Source organism: Excalfactoria chinensis, chromosome 3, assembly GCF_039878825.1.
Source record: "Excalfactoria chinensis isolate bCotChi1 chromosome 3, bCotChi1.hap2, whole genome shotgun sequence".
Classification (NCBI taxonomy): domain Eukaryota; kingdom Metazoa; phylum Chordata; class Aves; order Galliformes; family Phasianidae; genus Excalfactoria; species Excalfactoria chinensis.
Genome location: NC_092827.1, coordinates 78,794,183 through 78,807,389, shown reverse-complemented (window position 1 = coordinate 78,807,389; position 13,207 = coordinate 78,794,183). Strand labels below are relative to the sequence as shown.

The window sequence follows — 13,207 nt, the reverse complement described above, 5'->3', positions numbered from 1 at the left end:
GGAATGAAATAAGTAGTCAGGATTTTGGTTTTGCATTACCACAGAAGATGCCATTTCCAGCAAGTCAGTAATCATATGTGCTACTGCCTGGTCAGTGCTTCTGTTTGTGGATACACAAAAAGCAGTATTTAATGAATCTTCCTGTCAGGAGTGAAGAAGTGGCAGTTTCTTCTCAGAAACACATCTTGCATATATAAGATCTGATGAGGCAGTCAAACATGCTTCACACTAATGAAAGAAGTCAGTGTCTTCTTCATTTTCTGTCTTTTTATTTTTATTCACATATATGACATATATATATTTGCAGAAACTTCACTTTGTATAGCCAAATAGTTAATATTACTTCTGTTTTACATGACTTTCAAACTTTTGATAGTTCCTTGATGGCTCCTTTTAGCCATCAAAATCCAACCAGGGTAAATCAATATTTGCTTTTATATCTTTTGTTGCAAGAAAAGATATCCCAAAACAGCATACAAACTATGTCTCTTTATTGATCTGTTTGCTTTTGTCTTTTGAGCTGCCAACATTTTAAAGCATCCTTTTATTTTAAAGGTACTTGTTTCTGAATTCAATAAAACAAGAGTATATTCCCTGTGGGATATCCTATTAAAATCTGTGCATTGAGTACTGCTGGCTTGTGGGTTTTTTTGGTTTTTAAGAAACTGATTTAATTATAAGAAGAGGAGGAAAGAAAATAAATTACTGTAATTGCTTAGGACACTAAAAAAAAAGTCAAAAGTGAGCTTTTACTTAAGTTACTGGAGCAGAATAAGCTATTCTGTTCACAGAATGATAGAAATAAGAAAGGGAAGAGGTCAGTAAGGATATCTTCTCCTTTTACCCTCATGATTGAGTCTTAGCAACTACGGAAAAACATTTCTGGTGCATCTCTAGCAGACTAACAATATCTGTGTAGCAATGGGTGAAACTCAGCTGTAGGCAGAGTTTCACCATAAAGCCTATGACCTGGCCTATGACCTCTGCTTACATCATTTAAGCACAGAGGGATGAGATATTCATTTTGAAAACCTAATGTTATCTACAGTTTTTCAAGGCATATCCAGGAGCGTTATCTCTAACGATATCAGAAATTCTTCTAGATGGAATTACTTGCTCAGGAATGCACTCTCTAAGGTGAAGGGCAGAGCCTGAAAAACAATCATTTTGTTCTCGTCTCATTAGTCTGTAAGTTAAAGGCCATCATGGGTTACCCTTAGTCAAGCTGTAAATCCAGGGTGCACCTTGAATTTGTCTCAGGAATGGAGCTCCAGTGCCTTGAGAGGCAAATGTTGCTCAGCATCTGTAAGTGAGCACAGACTTGAGTGGATTAGACTGTTCACAACTTACTGGATATGGGCAGAGCTGAGTTCTCTCTACATTCATCTATAGCTGAAATTCAACTCATCCCAGGCACTTTACTCTGAGGATGGGAAGGGAGAAAACTTCTTTGCCTATCATACAGAATGATAGTTGGTTTTAACAGCAACCACTATATATACGGCATGGATCAAATAGCAAAATACTTTCAATTTCCATTTTATAATGAAGTTTGCATTCAAGCAATGCATGATAGGATTAATCAAGTTGTTCAGCTTATATTTCGGTTCTGTGCAAATTCAGCGAGCATTTCCTGGGTGTGAAGAACCACACATACCTCTCATTCATAAACACTTTCTTCTTCACTCCCAGGAGCTAAAAGCCAGCCGATGCCTTTCCCCTGGGATTTGATTTGTTTACATTTAAAAAGTATTAAATTTGCAGGTACTGTACCTTCTTGTAATTTTCACAGCAATGCTCATTCCCTGAAACTGCATAAAGAACTTATTATTCTTTCCAACATAGCAAAAAGTTTTTCCCTGAATACAAACTAGCCTTTACTGAGGGTCTGCCCATGCTAGGACTGCTTCTATGACTGGTTTTAAGTAGCCCCGCCTCCTCAAATACCACTAGTTGGGCTGGCACTTGTATTTCTGTGCTGACCCAGAAAACCCAAAGCACGAAGTAGAGTAACTGTTTATAATTCTGACCTCCAGAAGTAATCTATTGCAATGAGTTCCACAGTTGTACTGTTTTCCTTAGTAAAAGCATCCATGCATTTGTTTTAAACTTGTCATAAGGCACCTGGAGAGCATCCTTATAAGAATATAAGATTTCCTAATGTCCTTAGACAGTGCAGTCCTATCTTCCAAATTTATTTGGTAACACAACATAGTTTTGATTTCTCTTGTTTATTTTCAGGTCATGGTTAAATGCTAGTACTGTATATTTTTGCCACTTTTCAATTGAAACTGCCATTTCTGGTGGGGGGGGGAAAGTAAGAATTAATGAAAGCAGTGTTTTTCATGTGTTAAGGTCCTGCTCTGACCCTGATGCTCTGAGGATGTAACTATGGAAAAACTGCTATTAATGGAAAATGTTTCACAAGTAAAGCAGTAGAAGCTTGTGTTTTGTGTATGTAATTTGAACTGGGGCATCAGCCACCAGATGTTTTTCTTCATTAGGAGTGCATGAAAAATTAAAACAAACAAATTTTCCTCTTCTCTCTGAGGTTGAGTTCAAGTTCACCTTGTGAGTAAAAGAAAAGTTTAGTAATTTCTGACTTCTCTGTAACTTGCTTGCCAACCCTGGTCCTCCTACCTGTCAAGGGAGACCTAAATATAGCCTCTTACTAATGAAGAGGATCTGCTGCAGCAGAAGACCAGGATTGTTCACATCAAGTTTAACCAGCAGCCTGGGGCTACTCATGTTCCAGGCTGTTTGAGAAACACCACCTCATATTCCTGAAGGACCTCCTGTCTCCTGCCTGGTTGTTTCACAAGCCAGAAGTCCTTCTCCCTAAACATAGCATCATTATAATTCTCCCAAATCTGAAATATCCTCCAAGTATCCACTATGTGTCACAAAAAACAACGCCCTGCTCTCTATGGGAAGGGCATGCTGATCAGCAATAAACAAGAGTTGTCAGAAGTATCTGGTGACTATGAGAGTGGCTGCTGGGAAATGATTTCATTTGAATTGGAAGCCTAAGAGGCTGTGGGAACACGTGGGGTTCCTGGCAGTGATCCCAAAGCCATCTCTTTCATCCTGGAGAAACCCAGAGCCACAGTGAAGAACCTGAACTGCATTTATAGTGGTTATTTCAGCTCACATATGCTCTCTACCGTACACACTATTCCAAACCCAGGTTATCAGTGGGTGTAGGATGTTCATGCTGAAGTGATATAAACCTAAAAAGCTTCTGGACTCGTCTTCCTTTTAATTTGCTTTGTTTTGCTTACAACTATATCTGTCTGTAAACTGTCATCAGACAGATTGCCTGGCCAAAAAAAGCCTGCTGGCTTTTGCGGGTAGCTCACTCACCTCATGCCTTTACACACAAGGACAGTGTCTACTTCCTCAGCATGATGGCTTTATGTCATTTGACAATGATGTTATTATTCAGTAATTCTCTCTCAACATGTTTAAAAGCTTGAATATCTAGGGAAAGGAGGTCATTTTAAGTGGTCTCAGATTGGCAAAGTTCTGTCTACTTAGACTTCTACTTTGCATACAACAGCAAAGAGCATTGTCTACACAAGAGTCTGTACAAGAAAGTCCAAAATAATCCTTTTCCTTTAGCATCTTCTCAGCTTCCATTACTTTTTCTAGCAGTGAAATAAAGCAAAGAATGGTAGGCGTGATCATCTGAGTAAGGCCTTTCTCAAACTCAGTGACACAGTGCCACTGCATCCTGCCACTGGAGGCTAACACGTCTCCTTAGTTCTCTGCCTTTCTAAATAATCTGCATCTCAGTGAACAGCCCCTCTGGAAGTTAATTAAAAGACAAACTGCAGTACAGATCATTAGTTTGCACATGGGCCAGAAATGAAGGATCACTATGGCCCTGCAAAATTAGGAACAGATGCCCAAACAAATCTCTAAGCAGGCCTAACTAGCAAGCCTTGGCAACAGATCTTGTCTGGTACAGAGCACTGTTTCACTGCAACTCAGGCAAGAGAAATGATTCTGGCTCTCTGTTGGTTTCTCATTGTGCAGTGTTATCAGTTCAAACAAAGCGTATTCATTGAGAACATAGAACAGGCAGAAAAATGTCATTCTGGGCCTTTAATTTGCAGTCAAATTCTCACCTGCTTTGTAGATCAAATCAAAAGTTATGCAGCTGGGAGCGGAAATGGGAAAAAGTGACCAACAGCTTCCCACTCACAGAAGCTTCTATCTGCAGAGGAAGTGCAGCATAAAAATTCTTGTACATCCATCTGGCCCTTGCCAGTAATACCTTGAAGTACCCCACTGAGTATCTTCCTGATTTTATCCTGTGCTCCCCACGTGTGTGAGGAAGGAGAACTTCACATAACTATCTGTTTCTTGGCTTTCCATCTCAACATTCCTGCAAGCCTCTTGTGGCTCTTAAACCTAGACAAGTTTTCAAAACCCAGAGAAGTTTTCTGAGATTTGCTGCTACCATTAGCCCTTTTTGCTCTGCTACACTTCTCACTCTCTCTCTCTCATTTCTCCTACTTGTCCTCCATTGATTTTGGAATCTCTTTAAGCCAGGAACTGCATTTTAGGTCAACATGTACAGCAGTTATACATCTTCAACCACTTACAACATCTCGTCATATTGGAAGTAAGTAGCTGTTTGACAACAGTGCTCAGACAGTCTGTGGTGCCTGGTGCCAGCATGATGGCTGGAGAGAGGATGTAGAACTGTGGAATACATATGAAGGCAGCTCTCTTGAACCTGTAAAAATATAATGGTCAGCCCTAGGGAAATAAGCCCTACTATGATGCTGTTTTGTTATTAGAGCAATAGTAGGTCTACATTTTCTATCATGAAGAAAGATACAGTTAGAGTTACAATGAAAGAGCATTCGGTGGAGAAGCTACTAAGCGTGGCTCATGCACCAAATTCCCAACGAGCATAACTCAGTAAAGCGGTGCTAACTTGTGTTGACTTACAATAGCTGATAAATGAATCAGAAATATTTCCATTTAATTGGGAGAGAAAAAAAATATATCTCAGGGATACTCTTTAGCTGAGCTAAAAGAACTGGGAATGTGTTTCCAATGTTGACAGCTTTTTAGATATAGGACAGATTTTTATTTATTTATTTTCCCCCTGGGTCCCATTCATATCCACAAAAGCAGCAGCTTGCAAGAGCAGACCTTAGACTGAGGAAAGCTATGAACAGAGTCATCAAGCACAGGATGTCTTCAAACAAGCAAAGAGTTGAAAATGCGCAACCGATTCAGAGAAGAAATCCAAAACAATGATGTTTTCACTACAGTAAACGAAAGGGCTCACTTGACATCTGCCATTATGAAAACACAAAATGCCACAAATCCCCAAAGGCTGAGCACATGTAATTGGACAGATAGCAAATAAAGCAGCTTGGACATTGCATTAGCAGAAGCTGCTTAGAGAAGAGCTTCAAAAAGGAAAATCATGACTACAAACAAACAGAGACAATAAATGAGAGAGAGGTGGGCTGCTGGAAAAGGTAGAAGAGAGCAATAAGTTGCTAGAACAGACAAAAAAGGGGCAGCAAAGTCACAGAATTTTAAAGGACAGACAAGAATTGTGTCTGGATTTAGTGCAGTGTTTAAAGAACTGGTGCCTTTGCTCTGTGTGAGTGAAATATGTGTATCTGCCGGTGCCAATGAAGGTACACTGTAGAGTATGAACTGAGGATCTGACCCAGCAGGCTCTAAATAGCCCTCCCAAAGTGCATACTGTCACAGTTTGCATTAGACTCATGGTAAAGCAAAACAGATAACAACAAGATGCTGGATAATGAGATGCTAACAAGGACTAGAGTGTTCAGAGGTGCCTTTGAGGCTCGTGCTGGGATGAAAATTAAATAACCCTTTCCTAACTAAACTTCATCCCTTTGTTCAATACAAGGCTTTTTCGGCATTTCAGGATATGTCCTTCAGGCTCAAAAGCTCAAGGGAGACATAAAAATCCAGTTTAAATGACCAGAAGGTATATACTTAGCAAATACTAGTGATGCCATAAAGACACTGTGCTTCACTTTTGCTTTATGTAAAAAATGAATATCTGGTAGTGTACTGGTGTTTATACTGAAATAATTCAGTAACATTTTAGTAGGTTAATGAAATGTAACGTGTTTTATCTTCTTCCTGCCCTCTGAGATCTCATGAAGGAGCCAATGTTTTGTTAGAACTTTTGGAAATGCCATGACAACTAGCGAGGGAGATAAACTACCTCCACATCAGAAAATAGCATCTTTCTTGCAATCTTATCAAACAGAACTACATAGAGTAGCATACAAAGTATACGTGGGCTGAGCAACTAATGAGGAGTTGTTTACGTGTATAAAAAAAGACAGCTGAGAGGTCTGATTTCTGTAGATGTACAGGATATTGAAAACATACACACAGACCACCAAATATCATCAGAAACGTCCCTTTCACCTCCAGGAAACAAAACATTTAATGCAGAATTTTGGAGACCTGTTAATAATCTGTGTCTAGGGAATATATATATGTACAAAGCCTTAAACCCTAAGGATCTGTTCTTCCTGAAAACATTCAGCACCTTGAAAGCTGCTCCTTCCCTAAATTCTTAGCACCATAAAGAATTATTTCTCAGAGAAATCTTTCTTTCAGAATGTCATTTTCTGAATGGCTTGTACTGAACGTAAAAGCAATTGTATGGTTTTTGGATGCAAATGTAGACGACTTGCTCTAATTTATACTTCTTGAAAACTAGATTTAAAGCAGTCTAAATTAAAGTGAAATCTGGTTTGCTGAGTCAAAGAAGTAGGAAGACTAGCAAAAAATGTTGAGATCCCATCTGTGTCTTCTCCCAAAGAGAATAATTACAATTTTTCTGCATATGGAAGGAAAGATAGATAACTTTGAAAGTGTAAAGAAAAATGTGATAAGCACAAAATAGAGAGTATCAAGCAGCAGCAAGGCTAAACAGACAGAGCTCAGGTAGCATCAGTTTCTGTCACAAGGTCTTTTAGACCTTATTTGTGCTGCTTTTGTCACAACATTTGTAGGCTACAGTGAGGCTCCGGGATACTTAACTAACCAACCAAAGAAACTATGCATTTGAGGCATAAGCTTATACGCTTATGGAAAGTCTGAAGGTAAGATAGGTGAAGGAATGATCTGCACATCTCAGTGAACCCTGCCTGAATATCCAATAGCACCTGAGATCCATTGGAGCTTCTGGTGTCCAAGACCAGAGTCATAACTAATCCAGTTGAGCCTATTCCTTCCCATATCCGGAAACACTGCTGCAGAGTTAACACCTCTCGGGCATTGACACTGAGGTTAAAGTAGCTTATCCAGAAATAGTTTCTGTACATAAATGCAATGGCCTGTATCATAGTTGTATACTTCAGAATATTAGACTTGATTTAAAATATCTGTAATGTTTCAAACTTGTTGTTCATTGTTTGGTATGGAAAAAGGAGAGCTTGAGGAGAAAAATATCTAAATTACTGCCTACAGCGATGCTGGTCTCTTACACTACTTTATTCCAAAGTAGTCAGCCCTGTGCTCGTAATCATGAAGAAAGCTGCAACTGCTCATCTACATGTGAGTTCTCAGCTGAATGCTGTAAAATACATTAGCACTGCCACCTGGTTGAGCCAGGAAAAGAGAAAAGTTCTCTGTGATGATAGGCAGACTGTACTTTAATACTGAGTTGAATCAGAGGAAACCTCCCAGGGAAAATTCCTGAGAATTCCTTTTCTTGAGACTGAAGGAAGAAGGTATTAGAAATTCGCCAGATCTTCTGGGACTTGTGATAAGATGCTATTAGCAGTCAAGATAAAACTCCCACAAGAGAAGAAGGCATTGTGTTATTCCACTGAGCTTGAAGCCTCTCTAAAGACTAAGGCCTTTTTTGAAGCCTCGTGACCAGGTATTTGTACAACACTCACAGGGGAGGTAATGTGAACAGCATTGTATAATTTGATTTAAAATACTAGCTCTATGTCGCACTTACTTTGAAGCTTTTTTTTTTTTTTTTTTAAATCCACCTCATTGTAAGAAGTTAAAGCAAACTTTGAGCCTATATTAAAAATATAATAATTAATTGTTTTAGCTAGAGATTACCATTGAATATGTAGTTGCAGGTATAGCCAGCTAAGAAAACTAGGATGTCAGAATTTGCTAATATTATAATTATTACTGGAGCAATACTGCTATGCTATGTAATAGCATTACTATAACGCCATTATGTTAACTTCAATAATTACTGCACATTAATAACATCTATGGAAACAGAGTCAACAATAATACCAATCACTGCCACAAAAAGTATGACTGTGTTTCTAATGCAGGTAATCCTTCCTTCTCCTCTCCCCAGGTAAACCTTAGAAAAACAGTGTAATTCTTTACCAGGGAAGGGCTAGTTGAAGTTAGCTCATCAATTGTTTCAAGTTGAATGTGCAGCTCCTTGAACAGGAAACTTGATTGTTAGATTAGTACGAAAAGCAAAAACAACAAAAAGGTCTTTTTCAGTATTTGATGTAAAATACCATTGTTGCATGGGGAGTATTGTTCCTAACTCAACAGGAGCCTGGAGCTGCTGCCTTGAGCAGTGATAAGACCTCTCTGATCAAGGTAGATAGGAAGCATCTTGGTACAGAACATAACTTCTCATCTCCTACTGAATTCTGCTGAATGAAAATAGACAAACTCTACCTCGGTTCCATGAGGATTCCAAACTCAGCAAGAGCTAGAGGAAGGTAAGGCTGTACCTCCAAAGAAAAAAAGAAAGGTGTGGCTCTGTTTCTCAGAGGAAAAATCTCTGCCTTGTATACAGCCAGCTCCTCTCCTCGCATGTGCAAAGGACAGATGGATCCTGCTCAGTTTGGACTCAATTTGTCACCCAGCAGCCGAATGGGATGTGTTTTTCCCCTTAAACTCCTGGACAAAAGGTAGGAATCCAGCTCACTGTGTGAGTTGGCAACTTCTACTGTGTTTATTCTCCTTGCACTATGCCTCCTGTTACACGCATTCCACCAATCAGTGCACACTGCTCGAGAGATTCTATTATTGTAATATCAAATTAGAAGATTATCCTTTGCACAGTCCTATGCCATGCATCTTGAAGGCTACAATCTAAGCTGGCTAGCACGTAGATCCATACAGGGGTCAAGAGCTTAGCTTGTGCTCAGAAAGAGCTCCCTACCCTCCAGTTCATTTCCTGCTGGCCAGAAGGCGTGTTGCCAGAGTAGAGAGAGCTTGAGGAATGATTTCTTGCCCTTGTCTAAGCTACAGATAATGAGGAAGGTCTTTAGTCTCCGGGGCTGTCAATCTGGCAACTTCTCATCTGCATTAAAATTGGTCAAAAGATGTTTTTAAAAGAAAATATAATGAGGGGATGCACTTAGGAAAATGAAAAGCTTGGCTGCTTTTTTATCGCTCCTCAGGCACTTTGTGTCCTTCTCTGATGAGAGCTATTGTCATTCAGGGCAGCTCAGCGGCTCCTCGTGCTGGGAGTAGATACGGGTTTGGCACTTTCCTCTCTTGGTGACAGCCAGATATACACTCTGCTCATTTCCTCCCAGATAAGCTTGCCATCCTGCTTTAGCAGCTTCTCATATTTCATGTGGCTTGTCAGATAGAAGCCCCTAGTAGAGTCCATTCATGGAGATTATTTTTTGCTTTGGCCTTATATTAGCAAAATGAATTTCCACGTTGCTTCTCCCTCCCCCCATTCTTCTTATTCCTGTCTAAGAATATGGATGTTGTAGCACCTTTTATCCAGAGTTCTTCCAAGTGCTGTTAGAAATGCTGATGAAGTCTTGCTATTCCCATGCATAATCTGTGTGTGTTATTATATGAAGGCGTAACTCAGGTCTGAATAAGTGGGCAGTCTTATTTTCAGAAGTAGTAGCTGCCTTCTGTTTCCATAGGGTGTTGTTCTTGGCACTGTGGTCAGGAGTGATATGACTGAGACTACCAAGCTAATCCATGACTGCTGCAAATAGCAAATGGAGATCAAAACTAGATACTCCCCCCTTATTATTATTATTATAAAGTGCAGTCAATTCACACTTTGAGATTAAAAAAAAATTGATAACATGTTCCCTTTTACAGAATGTCATAAAGAATGGCTGTCTGCCTCCAGGGGCAGAGTTTGGTGCACATGTGAATGAAAATAACTGAGCAATGCCTGGATGCAGCATCAGTTACTATGGAAGGAAAGTGCTGCTTGGAGAATGCTATGGAGATATCAAATCTTGGCAAGATAAATAAAAGCCACGTGGCTGTAGGGAAGAAAGCAAAGGCAGGAAAGGTAGCATTACTTGTGTGTGTTATACTCTTCCAGGGAAATGAAAATGTGCACTGCTGGCCATCTTGGATTTCCTGATACTTATATTTAATGGAAAACTACCATTACCATTTGCTATTGGAATATTTCTATTCTTAGCAAAACTTTGCCTGGAAATGTGTGTATGCACTGTTGGTAATTGATTTGGGTAAATTGCTCAGTCTGCTCCCTATTGCCTGTTTTGTCTCAAGTACTTGTTTTCCAAAATGATACTTTCTGACTGGAGTGAAGGAGGGAGGCCCCTCAGGACTGTTCGTTACTAAGTGTTGGGAACTGCAGTGGGTGCTGGTCTGTTTTCAGGCAGAAGACCTCAGCCCCTTGCCCTTGGAGAAAGAACCCCTTTTGTGAAGCCCCAGTACTGCAGAGGGCTGTCTGGGGCCAGCACTGGGGTAGAGGAGGATAAAACGGGACAAAGCGGGGTGGCGAGAACCTGCCTCCTCCCTAACATCAGGTAAATCCTTGAGTGCAATAAAACGACCTGTCTCACAGGGTTTTGCTAGGAAGATGTGATGGATACTGTGACTGTGAATCTATCACAGAATATGGCAATAGTCCTATGAGAAGAAGCACACAAACTGAGTATCAGGATAAACCCTGTTAACAAGTTCTACTCCATAATTATTCAGTCAATATGCCATCAAATTATAAAAATAACTTTCATGATGGTTTTTGTGCCCACACTGTCACAGAGTGCTACTGTTCTTCTCTAGCTGAAGATCATAGAATCACAGAAACACAGAATATCCTGAGTTGGAAGGGACCCATAAGGATCACTGAGTTCAACTCCTGGCTCTATATAGCACCACACAAAAATCAGGCCATGTGTCTGAGTGTTGTTCAAGCACTTCTTGAACTCTGGCAAGCTCAGTGCCGTCACCACATCCATGGGAAGGCTGTTCCAGTGCCCAACAATGCTTTAAATGAGGAACCTTTTCCTACCCCCCAGCTGCCCCTCCCCTGACACAGCTCCATGCTGTTCCCTTGGGCCCTGTCGCTGGCACAGAGGGCAGAGCTCAGTGCTGCTTCTCTGTTCCCTGTGAGGAGCTATAGGTCACCATAAGCCTCCTCTCAGCTCCTCTGCTTTGGGCTAAACAAATCCAGGGACCTCACCTGTAGTTTGCACATCTTGCCTTCTGGACCTTTCACTGTTTTCATAGCCCTCCCTTGCACATTCTTCAATAGTTTTATGTCCTTTTTGTACTGTGGTGCCAGATTTTCCAAAACACTGGTTGCTTGAGGGCTGACTTTTAAGGACATGGAACACCTGTAGTTACGTGTAAAGTGAGATAAGTTAGAACTAAGCTCAGCCTGCCTCATTATATTCAGCCTTAGTATCACCAGTCTTTTTGTCTGAATGTTTGTCTTGCAATCACTCTGAAAGCATTTTCTGTTTGTTTGAACGCAAATGGCAGTGTGAATAGGTTTGAGAAGATGAACATTATTTTCCTGTCTGACTTGTCCACACTCACTGTGAGGAAAACTTTCTTCATTACTGGTACACCAATTAATTGACAGAACACATCAAAAGTGACAGGAGCAGACAATAAAAAGAAAGTAACCAAAGCCAATAATAGTCACTTTTCAACAGCATCAGTGTCTTTAACTGCCTATAAAGGTGGGATGTTCTGAATGAGCTACTCACTACAATAGAGCCCATTATAGAGAACTATGTCTGCCCTCATTAAGGTACCCTATGAAGCCATCATAAAGCAGAAACCAGATTATCTGAGCTCGAGGGCAGACTAGTCTCTACCAGAACTGAGGAGGGGTGAATTGCACAAAAAGTGGTAGTGACCATGCTGAATGACTTGGAAACTCTGGCTAGGAGCAGTGTAAAGTAGGCTGAATGTCCTTCCTGCTGGGGAGGTGCTGGGGTTATCGTGTGCCATCACAGAGAATTAAGGAATCCGTCAAGAAATATTGGGTAAATACCCAATTTTCATCTTATTCCTTCTTTTCCTGAAAACTGTTTCTGTGCATAGCAAGAAAATAGAATTTAAAAAGCAGTTTTCTTTGTAGAAGAGAGGGGGGTTTTACAAACTAAACCTTTGAGTGGTGTAGCTATTCCAACCATGTTTGAATTTTAGATGCAAGACTTTGTCTCTAAATGTAACTGCCTCTTCATGTTTAGCTACAACTACAGTGCAGATCCACACAAGTACACAATATGCTCTTTCTGTAAGATTCATGTCTTTTTCTTCTTGGAAGGAAGTGGCTACTACTGCAGGGCTGGAGCTATTGGGGAGTAGATATCTCTCCATGGTGCTTTTCCATACTTGTTTCACCTTTTTTTTTCCTTTTTCCTTAAGGACTTCTTGCTTACTGTTCCTGTGGACACACAGCAGGGCGGGAGAACAGAAACAGGCAGAGCCCCTGACTCTCAAAGGAACAAGATCTAGGCACAGGCATTGTCTCTGTTCTCCAGGCAGTCTGCCAGCCTAGCTCCAAGATTTCTCAGCTGCAGCAGTTTAGACTTTGTCAGGGATGAGTGACTTCGGAGTTGGGTGCTGGCCAAACCACCCTAGGCGGCTCATTGCACTAATCCAAAACTGTAATTGGGTGGTAGGAGGGGGCAGTGGGAGAATGTTTTATCCCCACCACAGTCATGAGTTTTTGTTAACTTAGGATTATAAGAATAATGAACAAACCCAGAAGCTTGTCTCCTTTATTTAGTTAGTTTTGGGGCTGCAGCTAGCAATCCATTATTGTCTGTGTGATGTGTTCCCAGTCCAGCCTCTTATCAGAGGTGCTTAGCTATGCAGTGCACATAAGGATGCCCATCAGTATTGATATATAGATTCCCAGCGCATCTATTGTGTTTTACATGCCTTGCAATTAGCTTTTGCTTTATCTACTGTGTGCCTACCTTGCTGTAAGTGT

The 13,207-nt window shown here is 40.5% G+C and overlaps 1 long non-coding RNA gene across 2 annotated transcripts; it reads left to right on the top strand.

Moving 5' to 3' along the window:
* The first annotated feature begins 7,701 nt into the window (after positions 1 to 7,701).
* Positions 7,702 to 12,973, top strand: LOC140250540 (uncharacterized). 2 transcript variants are annotated; one of them, XR_011903201.1, is made up of 5 exons: positions 7,702 to 7,906; positions 8,563 to 8,735; positions 8,813 to 8,927; positions 10,628 to 10,778; positions 12,637 to 12,973. It is a non-coding gene; the product is annotated as an uncharacterized lncRNA (long non-coding RNA). The 2 variants fall into 2 exon arrangements; XR_011903200.1 differs by having other exon boundaries at positions 10,093 to 10,778.
* Positions 12,974 to 13,207: the final 234 nt, after the last annotated feature.